Raw genomic sequence first — 20,447 nt, forward strand, 5'->3', positions numbered from 1 at the left:
ATGTCAAAATTAAGATTTTTTTGGAAAGAAAATCTATTAGACACCTTTCTGAGAATTGCTTAGCACTCCATTTTATTGAAACCAAAGCAGAAAGTAGTCTCTGTCTAAATTTACTAAGTATGTAAAATTTCATTTCTATTTCTGTGAAAAATGCTACTGTTCTTAAATGTTAGAGTACATTCTGTTTTTTTTTTTTCCAAAACAGGGTTTTCTTTTACCATGTAGCCCTAGTTTATATGGGACTCTCTGTAGCCCAGGCTGGTCTCAAACTCACTGAGATCTATGTGCCTCCTGCCTGCTGGGATTGAAGGTATGTACCACCACTATCTAGCTATATTTACACGTTTCAAGGAGAAGAGTTTCCTCCAAATCAGTGAATGTCACACACTGCTATAGTTTTAATTCCCAATAAGTTTGTAACCCCAGAATTCTTGAACTGTAGTTCTTTCCAGACAGGAGAATGTACAGAAGCCCTATAGCAATAAGAATGTTTTAGCATTATTTCCAATATAACTATGAACCCAATTCATCATCATAGTGATTAATTTGTTAATATTTGACCAGAAAGCGTTTAATAATTAGAATAATTCCAAGGACAAAGATAAATTTCTTGTGGGTGTGTACCACTATTTTAATTCCACTTAAGTATTTTTTGTTAAAAAATAAGGCACTTAAAGAGCCTGCCAATGCATAGAAATTTAAAATTGACTTGATACATATACCTTTGAAAATAATTTTACTATGATTTTGTACATTAGCTGACAGGCAATATCCTTGTGGTTTTACAAAATGTGATCCTGATTGACTAAGTGAAGAATCATAATTCTATCTTAGTCCTTTAAAAAACAATGATATGTTAGTACTAAGGCATCATTGTGGTTGGATGTTTCAGGTGTTCCTTTATAAACAGAATTCTGTGAATTTATATTTGCATTATATTTATAAATGGAATAAAGCACATTCTGTCATGTGACTCTTTAAATTTCTGCATTTTTTGTTAACTAGCTACATAAATGTCATGGACTGGTTCTGCTATTTGTGTTAATAGAGCTCCTCAAATTACACTGATATATCTCTTTATCTGGAGCTTCACAAGTCCTTAATCATATTAAATTTCCTGAGATGTCTGCCAAAAATATAATAAAAACAAATCATATAAAATGCACTTACCGAACGCTTTAAAAATAGAACTTAGTAAATGCTATTGACATTTCGTAGAACAATAGCAGATGGCATCATGTAAATATTGCTTTTAAGATTAATCTGTTTTGATTTTATATGTGTCTCCATGTATGTCTGTGTACCTACATGTTTAAATGGGCAGCACAGGTTCACACGCTTGGAGTGGGCGAGGGCCCCAGATTCTTTGGAATTGGAACTAGAGGAACTTGTGTGTCACTTGATGTGAGTGTTGGGAACTGGACCCCAGTCCTCTGCTAGAACATCAAATGTTCTTCCCTGCTTAGCCCGCTAGGTAGAGGATTTACAGAACAATATGGTGGAAGGACGGTAGGGAAAGAAGGTGAATGACATTCATAGACAGAGTTTCTACATATTATTGAGATTCTTAAACCCTGAGACATTTTCTTTTCTTTCTTTCATTCTTATTTTTTTTCCTTTGAGGCATCATACACCCTAATATTTGGTTGGAGACTCCATTTAGATTTCTTTCATATATTCATATATATGTGTACCCTTTGGATAGTAATTTGATTCCTGGGAGCTCTGGTTTCTTATCATTGTTCTTATGGGGTTGCAAACCCCTTCAGCTCCTTCAATCCTTTCTCTGACTTTTACACTGGGGTCCCTGTTTCCAGTTCAATGGTTGGCTGTGAGCATCCACCTCTGTATTTATCATGATCTATCAGAGCCTCTCAGGAGACAGCTATATCAGGCTCCTGTCTGGATTCACTTCTTGGCATCAGCAATATCATCTAGGTTTGATGGCTCTATATGGGCCAGATCCCCAGGTGGGGCCGTCTCCGGATGACCTTTTCTTCAGTCTCTGCCCTAAACTTTCTCCTTGTCTTTCCTCCTGTGAGTAATTTTGTTCCCCCTTCTAAGAAGGACTGAAGCATCCACACTTTGGTCTTCCTTCTTTTAGAGCTTCATGTACTCTTTTAAGTGAAGAAACCTTTAAGAAGGAGGTTAGGCAGAGTGACAGTGGCACACTACACTCATCATCAGCATTCAGGAGACAGACACAGAGATTTCTGAATTTGAGGCCAGCCTGTTCTATAGAGTGAGTTCCCGGACAGCCAAGGCTACACAGAAAACTGTGTCCTAAAAAATAGCATTATTAAATTAATGGCTATGGTAAAACTAAAATTACTTAAATTAGTACATTGGTACGTATTTTGTTGATAACTGTTCTGAACTTAATAGATCTCATCATATCCTAAGTATGGAGCAAACCAGATTGATTAGGTTCCTTGACCCGAATTAGTTTCTGCATTAGAGCTGCACTTTCTGAAATAAGAGTAGCTTTGGTTCATAGCACACTGACTTTTCATGACAGCCCAGGCCCATCACCTTCTCTAAAAACAAACAAGCAAACAAACAACAAAAACTAAACGGGAAAACAAGTAACCAGATCTTTAAAATTTGAGCCACAAAACTGAATTACCTAGTCACAAAACAATAACCGAAAATCTAGTAAACACTTAAAATATGTTCCACATCCTTAGCTATGGTTGACATGAAAATTCAAATTGCTTAGAGATTCCATCAGACCAAGACAGGAGAATGTCTTTCAGGAGGAAAAATTACAACTACAGATGAGAAAGCAGGGTGAGGGAAACCTAATTTCCTCTCGGTGATCGCACAAAACGACGCAGCCATATAGAAATAAGTGTGGTGGTTTCTTTAAAAAAAAAAATAGAAAAACATAAAAGTACAATTTCCATATGACCCAACTATAGCACTTTCGGACTCTGTCCTAACCACAGAGACACTTGCACGTTCAGTATCATCCCATGTCAAAAATGTGCTTCTCCAAAAGGTCTCGTACAATCTGAGCACCTCCCTTTATTTTGTAGTAAACTCTGTCTTCCACACTGTGCTTGCTGATGCCCTATGTGAATTCGTTCAATGGAACTTGAGGAGTGAGGAACAGAATAGCATCTCAGCAACTTTATGAAAAGGGGGCAGGAGACCAGTTGTCCTGTCGGCGCTTAGGATTGCCTAACCATAATAGGGAACTGACATTTACTGCCAAAGGTGGTCTTCCTCGGTTTCCTGTGCATGTGAATGAAGTGTTGTCCTGTCTGGTTCTTGAATTAGTTACACTTGTCCTTGATGTTCTTTTAGCCATGTTGTGGTTGGTCAGAAATGTTCAGACTTCAACAGTTACTAATTGCTCAACACTTGGGTTTCAATGGATTACTTGTTGTTGTTGTTGTTGTTAAATCATATCAGCATTCAGGAGGCAGAGATGGGTAGATCTCCGAATTTGACACTAGCCTGGTCTACAGAGTGAGTTACAGGACAGCCAGGGCTATACAGGGAAACCCTATCTTTCTCCAAATGGTCCACAGGGCTGATAAAATGGCTTAGTAGGTACAGGCACTTCCCACCAAGCCTCATGACTTGAGTTTGTAGATCGACATGGTAGGAGGTGTGTGTTGATTCCAAGAAGTTGTTTTCTGACCACTACAAACACACACACACAAACACACACACACACACACACACACACACACACACACACACACACACACACACCCCTCAATTTGATTCTTTTCTACTCATACTACTTCATGTTAGTATCTTGGTATAAACAACTAAATTCACCTATCTGTGCATCCTATTTCCTGTTCTTACTGTTTTATCAGACAAAGTTAAGTATGCACCTTTTGATGCTCCCATCTGAGAACCCTGCTATACATCTCAGACTGAGCACAAAAGTTTGAATGGCACCAATTATTACATTGTGTTTTGCTAATGACCAGTATTGGGAAAGTCCTAAAGCGCTTTTACATATAATATTCTTCTATCTATTATCTGACAATTTCATACAATTAAACAATGGATCTGGAGCTTATCTACTCCTAATACATCTGCAACGCCTTTCACCTACCCGCAGTTGATCTTGTTGACTTGGTAACCATGGCGGCAGTGGTTAGGTTATGTAGTGAGTGTAACTGTTGTGTTGTGTTGTTTCCAACCCTTAAATTCTTTAAGATATGTTTTCTGTCATGTTTCTTTTTTCTTTATATTGGATATTCTCTGTATTAATATTTCAGACATTAACGTCTTTCCCCAAATCCCATCCCCTTCCTCCTCTCATTGCCTTCATGAAGGTTCTTCCTCTCCCAACAACCCTCTCCCACCTCAGCACCTTGGCATTCCCCTGCACTGGGAAAATGAGCCTTCGCTGGATGAAAGGCCTCTCCTCCCACTGATGCCAGAGAATGCTGTCCTCTGCTGCATATGCACCTGGAGCCATGGGTCTCTCCATTTGTGCTCATTGGTTGGTGTTTTAGTTCTTAGGAGTTCTGCAGAGTTGGGTTCGTTGATAATGTTGTTCTTCCCATGGGGTTGCAAGTCCTTTCTGTTCCTTCAGTCCTTTCTCCAGCTTCCTCATTGGGATTCCCATTCTCAGTCCAGTGGTTCGATATAAGCTTCCTCAACTGTATCTGTATGACTCTGGCAGAGCCTCTGAGGAGACATCCATATCAGGATCCTTCTAGTAAGCACTTCTTGGCATCAGCAATAGTGCTCGGGTTTGGTGGCTGCATATGGGGTGGATCTCCAGGTGAGGCAGTCTCTGGATGATCTTTTCTCCAATCCCAGCTCCTCTATTTGTCCCTTTATTTCCTCTGAAGCCTTGGAATATTGGAGGAGGTTTGATATAAAAGTTCCATCTAAAAGTGAGGGCTCAATAATTAGTTATTCTCTGCACTTTGACCGATTGTGAGTCTCTGGATTAACTGCTGAACATTTTTTCTGGCCAAGGTTAAGGACAACATTAACCTATGTATATAAGCAAAGTTATGTAGAAGGTGGTTTAATAGCATGTCTACTTAGCAATGTCACAATAGTAGGTTCCTCCTATTACTTCCCTAGCCATGGGATTTTTACCTGGCTTACAGTACCAGATATAAATTCCTTCCTGTGAAGCAAGCTCCAATATAATCTAAAAAAGAAAAGAAAATGTGGTTATCCCTATAAATTTTGTGTCACTATGGCATCATTGGGTACAGCTTGTTGGACAGGTTGGTACTTTGGCATGTCGGGGTCATTGTTAGATTCTATCACTGATGATTTTTCTCCCCACCAGCCTCCATAGCACATTCTGAATTAAAACATTTTTTCTTTGCTGGCATTATGCCATCATAAAATTCCTGGTTGAATGGCATGTATTTATAAGTATGTACATGCCATAAGTATATTTTCCTTGAGAAATAATAAAAGAAATGATGATTAATGGACATGTTATATATTCTTGAACATCACTTAAATTATATATGCTTCCAAAGCAAATAAATTCATTTTCTTCTCCTTATATTAACCCAGTTGTATTTATCAGACTGTTGAACACATGTCAGATTTGACCTTATTTACTGATTACAAGTCCAAAGGAGACAATTTACATTCTACAGAGCTTCAGAAATATTGGTATTTGTAATATTTAATGTGTTCACATCATTTTAATTGCTGATTCTTAAATTATACACCAGGAGAAAATAAGTAAAATAATTTGTGTCATTATTGATTTCTTTCCACAGTAGAAAAACATAAAAAAATAGGCCGTAATAGAAGTGTAACAGAAAGCTACAAATTGGTTCTACTGAGTCTACTCACAAGTCAAATGCTAGCTTTATACAAGTCAGGTCACTTCAGTCTGATTGTGACAGAGCAGGTTTTTCTAAAAGACTCACTGTGGCCCAGGTGACCTATTTTGTTTCCGCTATGTGTCTTGGGCATTTTATTTTGAAATACTATACTTCAGAATATGAAAGTGACTGACATGGATAGACATGACCTAACCCATTTCTCCTCCCTGCTGGTAGCCCTGTCACTTCAGGCTCTAAACTGGTTTCTCTAGACCTGAATGGCAAAACTAACAGCCTGAATGCAGGGCTATCACATTTGCTGGCCCCTCCTTTCTAACGTTTGCTCGGTATCCGTAGAAGCCTTTCAAACTCTTTGTGTTTCTTATTATGTATGCTTCAGCAAGTAACTCATAGTCAACTGGACATAAATTGTACTTAGGCTCATGCTGAATCATGCTGCTTTTTTCTCAACACATGGATATATATGTGTATACTCGATAAACATATGATTATATATAGAATATATGTATTTTATATATACATAATGTTTATGTATGTGTACATACAAATCCGGACATTTATATATTTATGTCTTTGTCTATGTATTTGCTTCCCACAAAATCCTTCAAAAGTACAAAATCTAAGGACATCCAAATGATTATTATCTGTGTTAGTCACCACTCTGTCTCAAATGTAAACAGGTCTAAAAAAAGAGAAGGGATAATTTAAGGACTAACGCAGCTGAAGACACTGTGATTTATGGATGGCTTGTGGGGAGCTGGATGCCTGAAATTCAGATGCAGTTTCTAAGTCCTTAGCTTCTGTGGTGACCATCACTGTTTCTACATCCATTGGCTCTGTTAGCAATGAGACTTGTCCCACTGTGGTGGTGTGATGGCTCTCGTGGCCAGACGAAGATGCTTCACACATTATGTTTAATGAGAGTGACAAGCTCCCTTTTCACCAGCATCCAAAAATGTCCCAAGATGACTCTAATTGGACCAATTACTGTCCGGTAGTCATGTTTGATAGTCACAGGGAAAAAAAATATATGCTCCAGTGGGAAGTCTGGGTCACTTACCTTACCTTGGAGCTGAGGACAGATACGGTTTTCTGTTCATGCACAGTACTTAATATAATGGTAGGCTGACATCCAAATGAGAAGCTGTTAGGAGGAAATGGTACCAGAAGTTGACACAGGCGCCAGTAACCATAGATGTGCATGTTGGAGGTCAAGCAGCCCCGCACTCAGGATTATTTGGATGTCTTCAGTACAGTCTTCATATTCATCACTTAGTACTGTAAATGTCCCTTTCTAACTCAGATGTTTTCTTCACTGAAATATTTGACCTGATGCATTTGCTCACATTTCGGCATGTACATGATCAAAAGCACATACATCTGATTTCTGGTTTCTTAAATCCACAAGTAGATGAGCATGTGATATAATGCACAATATAGACCCCTTTTATGTTTGTATCAGCATAGCCACTGCTTTGGGATTCCATACATAGACATTATTTTCAAAGTAGATTCTTTTTTTTAAATAACTCCAGGAATGAGACTGTTTAATCGTTCCAGGATGGTGTCCTCTAAAATCTTGCTGAGATATTTAGTTTGACAGATAGATGGTTTCAGAAGCTAGGTTTTTCCCAAGAAATTGTGGCTAGGCTTTACTTTCCAGGAGCAAAGTTCCTATCTTTTCCAACTTGACTTTTTATAATTGCATCTTTGAAAACAAAGGATGCCTTATGTTGGTGAGAAGTCTAATGAGCATGACATTTCTACTCATTACCAAAAGAGTAAAATTTTTCGTGTGGATAGAAAGCTCGGGCTATTGAAATATGAATAGATCCTATATAAAATTAAAAAGATATGGATAATATGTATAAGATAATATATGTGATAGGTCAAATTACACAGGAATTAATTTTATATAAGAAATTGCTCTATTTTCTGTTTCACAGCATCATCTTCTGTGTCACACAATGCTATGATATTTTCTAGGTTCATTCTGTCACTGTGATATAAAGAGCTCAGGACCAAAGAGACTTAAGAATGGAAAGGGTTTATCCAGCTTACACACCCAGATCACTATCACTGAAGGCAGACAGGGCAATAACAAGGCAAAGATATAGAGGAAGAAACTAGAGAGGAATAATGCTCGCTGGCTTGCTTCATAGTTTGCTTGTGCTTAGCAACCGTGTGTGTGTGTGTGTGTGTGTGTGTGTGTGTGTGTGTGTGTGTGTATCAATATCACTTTCTTAGGAAGCTATGGTGCTTCCTACAGTAGGCAGATTCTTTCACATCAATTAATAATAAAGACAAGGCCCCACAGACATGCCAACAGCCCAATCTCATGGAGGCATTGAGGCTTCCCCTCTCAGAAGACTCTAGGCTGTATTAAGTTGGCAATTCAGGCTAACAGAACCATGGTCTGATAAGGAAAGGTCCATTTAAGGGGTACTTCTATTAACCTAGAGCCATGCCTTAGGGGATAGAAAAATCTAAAAGACAGCCCTTATATTACATACGATTCAGATAATGGTCTTGGATAGTCTAACTCATTGCTGTTGTATGTCTACATGCTTATTTGCTCATGAAGGAGAAGGCAGCTTAGAATTAATCCTTAATCAATAGTCTTTTTAAAAATATGAACTAGTGGCTTTCTATGTGAATAACCCCTCAAAACTAATATTCCTCCAGTCCTTTCCATGAATAAATTAACAGTACCCGTGGTTGCCCGTACAAAACCTATACAAGATCAAACAAAGAGGCTGATAGCTCCTGGGTAAAAGACACACAGTTTTCATTTAATTGCTCTAGTCCATGCCCCCACACTCGTGTACATGGGCAGCGTGAATTTTACTCAGTGGGTTAACAAAAAACATAAAGAAGTGTTGCAAAGTTGAAAGCAGGATATGATGGGAAATCAGCTGAGTTGAGTAAGGAAAATAGAGTGGGTAATATACATGTATGTATATATATATATATATATATATATATATATGAAGTTCACCAAAATACATAAAAAATAAACTTTAGCCTTAAAATGGAATCAGGCACAATTGAATTTATTTTACTTTAAGGAAATCCTGCAGAGAAAGAAAAGCTGTGAAAGCAATAAAAGCAAGTGAGAGTCCATTTGGATGTGAAGATTAAGAAACTGAGTAAAGAGAGAAGGCTAGGAGGGGAGAAAGCATAAAAGAGAGAAGGCTAGGAGGGGAGAAAGCACTGATCAAGTCAAACACCGAAGCCATGCTGTGATTTTCTTCAAATAGTGCATCTTATTCATACATGAAAAGTTTTAATACTTTGGTCTCTATGGAAAGCTTTAACAACAGTCCAGAAAGCACTCTCTAACAGCACTAAGTCACAGATCTGTTCTCTTAAACAGTTAGCACTCTGGTATCCCACCCGACCTTAAAATAATGCCAACTACTTCTCCGGAAATAGGACTATAAAATGGTAACCTCTTCGACGGATAGCCCTGTCTGTAACAGGTCTGCAAATCATTTCCATTTCTCAGTACAAATCAATACCTAACTGGTGTTTAATTGGAGAATGTGGTGTGACCTAATCATCTTGATGAGGTCCTCTATCCAGGAAGTTCATCCCTAGGGAAAACAGGATGAGCCTCAGGAATAAGGAATTAATTGCAGAAAGATAATGAGCAGGGGTTCAATCAGGCCTAGAGAAAGAGGGGGAGAGAGAAGATGGGTTAGAGAACTTAACCCTCAAGGTTCTGATTTACCTGCTTTATCAATAATTAGCATTAACTTTAATTAAGCATGACACAAAAGTAGGTACAGTGCCAAAGATGTAGACTATACTTACTAACCAGGTCCGGAAGAGACACACTCCAATCTGAAATCTGGTCTTCTATTTAGAATCCAATTGGGAGGCGCTCCATACATTGTGTGTGAAACATAAGGATGCTTTCAGACATCTCTCTTTTTTTGTTCACAATACCTTCCCCTCTCCCTTGGCTTACAGACAAGTTTTGGCTTCGGAGTTTATTGACAGCCAATATGTACCCTGGACACCTTTGTTGGGCTATGTTACAAACAAAATGAGACAAATAGAGAAGCAATCACAATGTAAAATCGTCCTCTGATTATCAGCCTGTGGAAGCAGAGATGACGCATGTTGTTTGGATCAAGTCCTGTGTCCTGGTCCTCTAAAAGCACCGAACAGGTATTAACATGTCCACACTTCCAGTTTTTTGATACGAAACAATAGGAGGAGTACCTTTTTCATGGTGGTTATAATTTTTAAAAAGTGTTAATAGAGAAAATGTGCACAGTACAGGACACTTACTATATCAAAATGTCAATATATAAATATTGATGGAGGATAATTATAAATTTTAGCACAGATCAGTAAAAAAACAAACACATCATAAAATTCAGTGAAAATAAACCCATGGCATGTTCTGCAAACCTTGGGCAGTTTGTTATACTGTGCACATATCTTATAAATTTGCTCATACACACATACATATTCTAGACCAATAGCTGAATAATAGCATGATGATTTGCTAGACTTTTATTGTATATTTACTATATTTGTTAAGTACTACAAGAGCTTAAGAACTGAACTAGTAGAAAGTCTGACAGAAATAAACACACGTGCACTCTTTGACAAGGTACCATTTCAGCATGCTAGGCATACATACACGAGTAACTGCAATGAAACTTGCAGCTTCTGTGTCTCCACAGAGGAATACTTACTTGCATTGCACTGAAGGATGCGGAGAGAAGTAAGCATCAGTATTATTTGGTGGATAGATTGAGGAATCATGTCCAGAGCAATGGCCTCAAGGCACAGATCTTGAATAGCCAGATACGTACAAGCATGTGCCCACGTGGTCATACATGGCACAATATCTAAACAGGAGGTCTTGAGGTTTACAGAGAACAGGCCAAGTTTCTTAGAATGTTAAGTCTGGTAGAAATAAATTCAATATGTTCGCAATAGAGATTGTGGAGGCAGAAGTTGGGATATTTCAGGTATGAAGTAGATCCCGGACTGAAGAGGAAAGAGAGAATTTGAATTTGGCACACAGTGCTTTTGTTAATATCCTTTAGATAAACTCCCGGGGATGTCAAGATTCAGAATCCAGTGTGAGAAGGAAGTCTGCTCTATGCCTTTAAGAAGCTTGATATTTAAAAGAGCCTGGAAGATGGAGGTAGTGCAAGAAGCTGAATGTTAGACATCTTGTCCTTGTTTTACAGTAATTGTACACAGAAAGTCACGGTATTGAATCAGTGTGCACAATCCAGAAAACCGCTAAGTGATAAAGATTCCAAAGAGGTAGAATAGAATCAGTCTGAAACCATCAGGAATAGTCTTGGTAATAGTAGGATCAGCATCTTCTCTAGTTAATATAGAATAAAACAGTCTTAAGGAAAATATCACCTATCTTGGCAGTTCTTTTCTTGTTCATTTTCTGATAAAGTTGATTTTATGAAGCTAGGGTTGTTTAAAACCTGATTGTTTGGGTTACTATATCACATAGATGTGAGGAACATTAATATAAGTGTTGTAGAAATTAGGTAACGTCTTATTTTGTGTAGACCTTGTGTGTCTTTCTACTCTCTGAATGAACCACTAAGTCACATGTTAAACCCAATTTCCATTCCATGAGTTCCAATGTGTCAGCATAGATACATGTTTTACTGTTCCATGGTCCTGAATGCCTTTTATGTTTATTAAGGTTATGTGATTTATCTCTTTTATTAGGAGGACATTGCAAATCCCTTTCCAAAAGTAGTATATACTCTGTTAATAACTCAGTACATTTTGGATCCCATGTAGATATTTCCCCTACAGATGAATATATCACTAATGACTTAGAAATGATTGTAAAAATAGGAGTTGTGTTAGAGAACCTTGTGTTATTTGTGAAGTCCTGTAAACTCTGGAGTGGAAAGGGATACCTCCCTTTTAAAAAAAGCTGTTGGATATCAGTTCAGAAAGCCTAGTACTCTGGAAGGGTATAGCGAATTCTCGGGCATTCACAGCTCTAAAGCGCTATTGTTTGACACAATTTTCTTTAGCAGTTCAATCAAATGAATCTCAGAGTGTCCCAAGACCATTTAACCTCAGTCCCCATTTATTCCTCTCTGTTTTGAAATTAACCATAGTGCTAAAAAATACAATCCTCTCTTGATAATCCTGACTTGAATAAATCCAACAGAACTGATGGGAAGTCTAACATAGTCCTTTCTAAGAGACTGTCAGTATAAATCTCTAGACACAGAAAGACACAAGAAAATTATTTTTGAAGTCTCTGGTTAAACACAGTAAATTAGTTAAGTGATACCACTGAGATTTGTCCTGTGGAAGAAGAGTTCAGAACTCCAGAGAGAGCCAGTTGGAGATCTGAAAAAGGGGATAAATTCTATCAGAGTTAATAATACACATTGGTGAAGAACATAGGTGAGTGTGAACAGAATCTTAGGAATTACAGGTCTGACTCTGCTTTTTTTTGAAAGCATAAGAGGAAGAGTTTTATTTTTCAAGAGGCTGAAGATGACTCTTTGAGGGCTGTGGAAAGTTTGACCAGTAAGAAAACAGTGGCGCTCTCTACTCAGAGCCCTTCAGACAAGAGTTCACACGGAGTCTTGCTTAATTCCCAAATAAAACCATTTTATCATGTAACATACTTTTAAGGAAACATGGCTTAGGTGACTAAAGAGCATTGTCATATGCTTGTGTGTGCTTTAGTTTGTGTCTCCGTGTCTCTGTATGTGTGGTATGTGTGTCTTTGTTGGGATATACATTCATGTATATGTGCTGTGGAGACCAGAGATCAATACTTGGTATCTTTCTCAAGCACATTCCACCTTAGTCTCTTGAGACAGGCTCTCTCACTGAACTTGGAGGATACTGATCCTACTAGACTGGCAACTGAGCTCCAAGGATCTTCCTCCTCTCACCGTGATTCCTACACAAGGTGCAAGAGTTACAGGGAGATATAACCCCTCCCTAATAATCTGAACTCTCATTCTTGCATGGCAGGCCCTTAACTAATGGGTCCATCTCCACGGCTTCCCAAGACAATGCTATGTAGCTCCTTTTAATCTAATATTTAAATATCCTTCCCTCCTTACCATCCAAGTCTTCCATTTCCAAAAAAACGATAAACAATGGCGAGACACCACTTTTCTTGCTAGCTTTCTATGATGTTCTCATTGGGCCATAATTGGAAACCAAGCTGAAGGCTTAACAATTAATCCCCAGTGAAAATATGTGAATATATCAGAAATGTTATCAGCTGTGGTTTTTTTTTTTTTTTTAACTAAACTTCTGCCAGCGCTTGCAATGTTTTATGCAGAGATGTTGGCATATTCAATAAATCTTGACTGGCTGTTGTCCAGGAGAAATTATCGCCAGCCTTCTGAAGGATCTCTGGATTCTTTTTAGGAGAGAGAGAGAGAGGAGAAGGCATGGGTTCTGGTTTATTCTGGGTTGTACATTATACATTAAATTAAAATATATGTTTCACCCATTTAGCAGTCTGAATAATAAAAGCTGTATACAGCTGCTGCTACTCTACTCTATGCATTTTAATGACTGATTTGTGAATATACTAGAATTATAGCTGCTATTCAAATATTTTCCTATTCTAAGAAGTCACAAATCCCTCCCTTTAAAAAATGCACAGACAAACAGTTTATAATCTTTTAATAATTTGTACAAAAGAGTTTTAAAGCTTAAGATATGTGGAAATTATTTGTTTTAGGGCCAGTAAATACAATGGGCTTGTCAATATGGTATTTAAGTAACTGTCAAAATATTTGGAGTGTCTCTAACAAAGGAAACCCAACTCGGTTTCTGCATTCAAATGAATCCTAAATAGAAAAAGTGATATACAGTTCAAAAAGCAGCATTAGACTATAAAGCACCTTTCCATCCCTCCCAGGAATTATGATCTACTGCTCAAATAGACTTTTAAATGGTTGCTGAGTTTTCAGGCTTCTCAGATGTTCATGCTTAAATCAGTTTGCACTAGTTAAGAGGAGTCACAATTAGAATTGTAATTTCTTTCCTCTCTGTTTTTAACCAATTGTGAAGAAAGCTAATAAAATTGGGGAATGAACATCTGCAGCCTTTAATATGATAACTAGGTTTCAGAAGGGTAGAACATGCTTTGTTAACCTCTGTAGTTCCCCCCCCCCCCCCGAGCATAACATCCATTTTGATACTGGAGCCCTGTGCTCTTTGTGTAATGACTTATAAATCACAAACCAGAAGATTTCTCTAATGGGCTCAAACACCCAGGAAAATCAGATTCAATTTATAAGGAAGAATGATATAACCAAAGTAATAGTATCAAAGCTTCAATTTCTTGTGAAAATGTACAAAAGTATGTATCAGCTAAGCAAAAGTTCAGAATAGCTATGATTAATGTAAGAAAATTTTCCATTGCTTTCTATAAGTTCAGATAGTATTTCAGGTGCTGGAAATGGGTCCGAAATATGGAAGTCTTTGGAATCTTTATCAGAGCTGAGGACCTGAAGGAATCCCCTTTATTGTCTATTCGTTTCATTCCCCAAATAACCCTCAGGATCTTAACACCGCCCCTAGGATCTCATTTTACAAAAGATGGTTTCAAAGAAAACAACTGGATGAAATTTCAGGAGGAAGGAAATAAAATTTTATTTCTAATGCTTCTTTGGTTTTACAACAGAGGCAATTCAGACCTTCTCCTCAGCTGTTTTTGGAATCTGCAAAGTGATCTAAAGGTCTGTTATGTGTATTAATTTAGGAGGTACCATTTAGGAATTAGTTTTCTAGAAAAGATCAGCATTTTTTTTTTTCTGTAAAGGGCCAGGTAGTAAATTAAGCTTTTGCAGACTTCTCAGGGATGCACTGTCATAATTATACATCCTGATCCCTGAACTGCAAAATTCACCAAGATAAATGAAAACACACACACACACACACACACACACACACATACACACACACACACACACACACACACACATGGATGGCACATTTTCCTATAACTGGAGTTTGGAAACCCTTATTATAAAGGAAATGTGGCGAAATAATGAGTATATGTACAGGGAGGATATATGATTGTATTTGAGAGTTTCGTTCAGAATTTCCACTGGTAAGCTTTATCTCCAAAACAGTTTATAAGGAGTCTCTTTCCTCTGGGCCGATCAAAATGGCCCATTGGGTAAGCACTCTCACCACCAAGCCTGATGACCTGATTTCCATTGAGCTCACTGGAATTTATCCTGAGGACCAACGGAATAGGGCATAGGAAACGATGCTATCTTCCTTACCCTCAATTAAATCGAAATTGGTAGATGCCTAATAAAAACTTAATAATACAGCATTTGGAGAAGCCACGGCCTATATGAAGAGCTGGCATTTAGAGAGAGTCCTCTATGATAATCAATATAGAGAACATAAGATTAATTTCCTAATTAAATCCATAACTCCAAAATCTCAAAACTCACTTAAAGCCATCATTTTATTTTGTCTCCATGTCATCGATCAAAAATTCCGTTGTGGGGCTTGAAAAATGGCTCAAGACTTAGGAACACTTTCTGGTCTTGGCGATGATGCAGTTTGTCTCCCAACACCCATATATGGCAGCTGAAAATCATCTTTAACTCCCGTTCTAAGGGACCTGAGACTCTCCTCTGGACTCCACAGGTTCCATGCATGATTGTAGTATACATACATACATACATACATACATACATACATACATACATACAGGAAATCACTCATATATATATATAAAATAAACATTGTATGAGCTGAGAATCAGGGGTTGCTGTGAGACTGTCTCCTGATATTCTTAGACGTTACACACATAAAATCTCATCAACATGACTCATATCATGAGAAGAACGATAGGTATGGAATGATGGGGAATAGACAGCCTAGAAGTGGTCAACCCTATGTAAAGAGCCACAGGCAACTAATAAGTGCTGAAGTGGGAGAAGCCAATTTTCCTAGGGAAGAGCACACCAACTGTTTATCCAATACCAAATGTCTACTCACGCGCGCACACATGCACACACCCCAACAACTAATGTAAAGTAGGCCTTGACACTGAAAGAGAGTAACGGGGGAAGGCAGGGTTGGTAGAGAGAAAGGAGGAGAGGAAAATGGTATAGTTCTATTAGCACCTCAGAAACAAAATAAATACCTTTGAAAGTTCTAATATCCGTGTGGAGCAGAGATAGAAATAAAAGAAGACATATGGATTAGAAATGAAAATGACAGGAACCTTGGCGGCAGGTTGCTGGAGTGTGCTCCTCTGTGAAGCTACTCTGCCCACACACTCTAAGACTGTATACTGTGCTTCCAAAGAAGACACATGTGCAAGACCATCACAGACGGACTTATGGTATCCCGGTCTCTTGCCACAAAGAGCACTCCAGGTAATTAGTACAGCTCGGCTGTCGTGGCTCAGATCTTGTCTGATCTCCGATGGTCCCTCCTTTAGTGAGCCAAGCTGATTCTAGCCTCATGTCCTACATTGTCCCTCTCCCTTGCTGAATGCTGCTATTGACAAGAGAGATCCAGCAGGTTTCCTTCCCTCAACTTACCCACTCTTCCTTACAAGCCTGAAAAATAGGACCCTATTGGAAGGCTTCCAACCCTATGAAAAGATAGGAAGTAAAATGCAAAAGGCATTGGAACCTTTTTCAAAGGAGACATGAATGTGTGTACATTGTGACATGGTATGACTATGCAGGCCGTGACTCCCTTTGCAGGTCTTTATGTGGTTAATATATCAAAGTGCATGTTGCAGACCTTTATCTGCTAGGCATACCCATGAAGGGCAATGGCTGTAATGAAGGCTCGGTTTACACCGCTCTTGTCTTTTACTGGTAAGGCTCTGAAACGTTCTGGCTTCTGAGCATGGCTTAGCTAATGACCCCCTCATGAGAGACATAAGATCAGTTTTTGGTAGTGGTTACACTATGAATAATACTTACTTGCTAAGTGTACATCGCATACTTTGCCCCTGTTAACCCACAGGCTTCACCTAGCACCTGCATTATAAGAACCTTGACGTTATCTTCCAGTTGGATATAAAATGGCGGAAACAGTGAAACTGGGCTAATCTGCCCAGGGTCTCAGAGTTCCCAGGAGCACCAGTAGGTAATCCCGATCCTCAAACCTATTCAGTCAGGCAGTCTGCATGCAATGCAGGTTGACCTGCCATGCCGAAGTTCCCCATCCTTCTTGGGGGCCCACTTCACTAGATATCTGTCTCAACTGGAAAATCAAACTCCTTGATGTCAGGGATTGCCTCCCCAATGCTTTCTACCCAGGAAGGGGTCAACATAAAAGCATCTACAGCCAAGAATCAATAGGTTAAAAGAGAGAACTCTGAAATTCGGGAACTGACTACAGTTTTCTTTTGTTCTATCTTGTGTGAAGTTTGTTTAACTTTGAGTGACCTGATGGTTATTAAACTCTTCCTCCCGGAGTAAAAACAGCCAGGTTCATGTACGGTCCAATCAGTGACTAAAGGTTCAGTTGGGCTTTTGTTTCCATGTATTAATACTATTAGTTGCACAGTGGGAATGAGCTGTGGTCACACTGGACCCCACCTTACAGTTTCTGGACCAACTATCAGTGCTGATTTCTTCTTGCAGATGAGAGAACGGCAATGGCGTCATCTGAGACTACAACACAAGGAAGTGAGGGGACAGTTGTAGTGACAGTTAGGGTTAGGGTTCTTCTCAGTTCTTCTCCTTGACTACGGCTTTCTCTTTGGCCTGTGTGGTTGGATGGTACCACTGTTCCATTTTGAAGACACAAGCTGCTAACTTCTGGCATCTTTTCTGCTGACACCTTCTTGCTCCACTGATAGATGTAATGCCCATTCTGAATGTTCTTTCCTCTGTTTGCCACGATTCCTAGAGCAACAGAGCAGATTTATGGTACTGGGGACTTACTGAAACTCCTCAGTAACCCCGGGCTGAACTGGTGTTCAGATGCAATTCCGCTGACTAAGAGAACTCAAGCCCTTACTCATATCCCTGTCCTGTAAACTAGTTTATCCAATTTGCCTACTCTAAGAACAGATTGCAATGGATTTTTAAATATGAAAATAATCCATGGATCTACTCATCACTGAAATTGCTATGACTAGCTGACCGAAGTGACATAAATTAGCCGAATGTTCCCAGTTCCATCCGTAGTCCTTTTACTTTATTTTTGCGGAAAATACTTAAACCGTGTGGAATATTCATTCTATACATTGGTTTTCTGAGGCCAGTTTCTTCCAGTTAATCATGTATACTAGCAAAATACAGCACAAAACACCGAATTTAGAATTAAATGAAACAAGAAGACAAAGGTCGAAAATATCACGGGACACACCCTTCGACAACCCGTAAAGGCCAGATCAGAAATTTTCTTATAAAATCATTTATTATTAACAATCACTAGTGAATAAAAACAAATACTTCTCTGCACATCTTTATTCAATAGGAATAAAACAGGACGTGATTGGCTTGATGGTTGACAATTTGAAGAGCATCAATATGGTTTAAAGAACAAAAAGGAATAGTTCTTTCTGGGCATTCTGATTGATTGAAGGTTAAAAAGAAATTTGTCCTTTTTTCTTTCCTTGGACTTAAATCCTGTGGGGACATCTCAAGATCTTCAAATCACTCCCTCCATAAAAGAAAAAAATCCCAGTTCTTAAAACACGCCACCTCAGAGCCTGGGGACTCCCTGTCACCTCACTTTGGAAAAGTATTTGGTGAACTATGCAGATCATGAAGACTGGGCAATAAAAATCCACCACCACCAAGCGAAAGAAATCTATTGCTCACCTCTGCTATTAATAGAGTTGGAGCTTTGATTTCACACTGCAAAAAGCTAAGATTTATTTTGCTTGCTCGAGTCTCAAAGCTCGAGTGGTCTCCGATTTGGGAAATGTAAATTCTGCCTCCCTTTAAACTAAATAATACTGCTATTTATAACACTTGTCATAGCGTTACAAACCTTTTTTTCCCCTCCCTCCTTGCACAGAAAGTGCTGTAGTATTCCTCCTCTAATGTTCCTAGCAGAATATGTTCAGATTTATTAGAAAATAGAAAAAAACAAGAGGCAGTATCTCTGGGCTGCAGGAGTGAGCCTGGAGAACTGTTGCTCATTACGGCCTTTTACAAATGGGGGGGGGGGGAAATCCGTCTTGTTTGTTTATAAATTCACATGGAACCACTCCTGTCACTGAGCAGTTTGATAGCAAAAGCATGCTGCGAGTTTTGTTTTAAGACAATTCCCATTTCTCAGAATGCTCCTATTGTTTGTGGATCTATCATTTGGAAAACAAGAGGGTGACTAGCGAGGCCAAATACCAGTGTACGCAGGTAACAGACAATCCGCCTTCCAATTTTTATGTGTGATAGAATTTCTCTGTTGAGCCGGGAACAATTAGACACAAAAATAAAATGCAGCCAGCCACTGGGTGGCACTGTTGCTCCACAGAGTTCTTGTGGAAAGAGCATTTTTTTTCTTATGTTAAAAAAAGAAAAGGAAATGAAGAACGATTGTGCCTTAAAGACATTAGCATTGTCTAAATGGGGAAATTGGTTTTCTTCTGCTTTTTTCTTTCTTTCTGTCTTTTTTTTTTTTTTTTTTTTTTGGTGTGTACACTAAACATCTCTTGACCAAGTTATAACAATTCTATATTCAAGTGCCGATATTAGCTGTGTGACTGGTGCTTCCTGTGTTCCCCCACTCCTGATGCTGATTTTTTTGCCCACACAGTATGGGGAATATTACAGGTTGGCTAACAATGCTAGATAGAGGAGTAGGTACTGGAATGATGGCGTAATACATATTCTTGTGTTAGCTCACCTTTAGAACTCTATACCCAACAGTGGCTCATGTGTACGCTGTCAGACTTGGGTGGCTGAGGTACGAAGATCACTGTGAGTTCAAGGCCATCTTCAGCAAGTATAAGACCTAGTCTCACACAAACAAATAGGGGGAAAAGGGCAGTAAACAAATCCAGAGCTCTAAATACTGTGAACCAATTGTAAGTCTATGCATCGAAAACCCAATAGTTACAATGAGCACAAAGTACATGCAAAACAAAATGTAACATGAAAATAGTCAAAGTTTTCTTGTTGTGTAAAGATTTTTTTGTTTTGTTTTCTTTATTTCTTGGACTTCCTACAGTCTGTGAGTTGTTTCTGGGGCAGTGCGAGGCATAATATGCAGTCACTGATAGTGGGATGCTAACCCCCAGAGGCTCGCATGCAGAGTCTTAAGTAGACTCCAAGAAACTGATGTCATTGGCACCAACAATGGATCAGTCACTGGTGCTAAAGGGTGGAAACCAATCTATGAAGTGCCCACCACTTTCTTACAAACTCAGTGCCAAATTGCCTGGCCATTTTGGAGTTCTGAATCTTATATTTATGGGATTTCTCCTCTATTATGGTTTTAAAATTATTACTCACCACTCAAATAGTGACTCTTTGACAGTCTTCTTTTACCTCCCTATGAACCTTCTAATACTCTACAACATGAGAAGTTTATTAAACACACTGGACAGTTTCTTATCACCAAGACAAAGGTCATTACTACTGATGAAATAAAATTTTAATTTTATTTTAGTTTACTAGCAGTAAATGTAAACAACCAAATCTGGAGCTATGT

The sequence above is a fragment of the Micromys minutus genome (assembly GCF_963924665.1).
Source record: "Micromys minutus genome assembly, chromosome: 31".
Taxonomy (NCBI): Eukaryota; Metazoa; Chordata; class Mammalia; order Rodentia; family Muridae; genus Micromys; species Micromys minutus.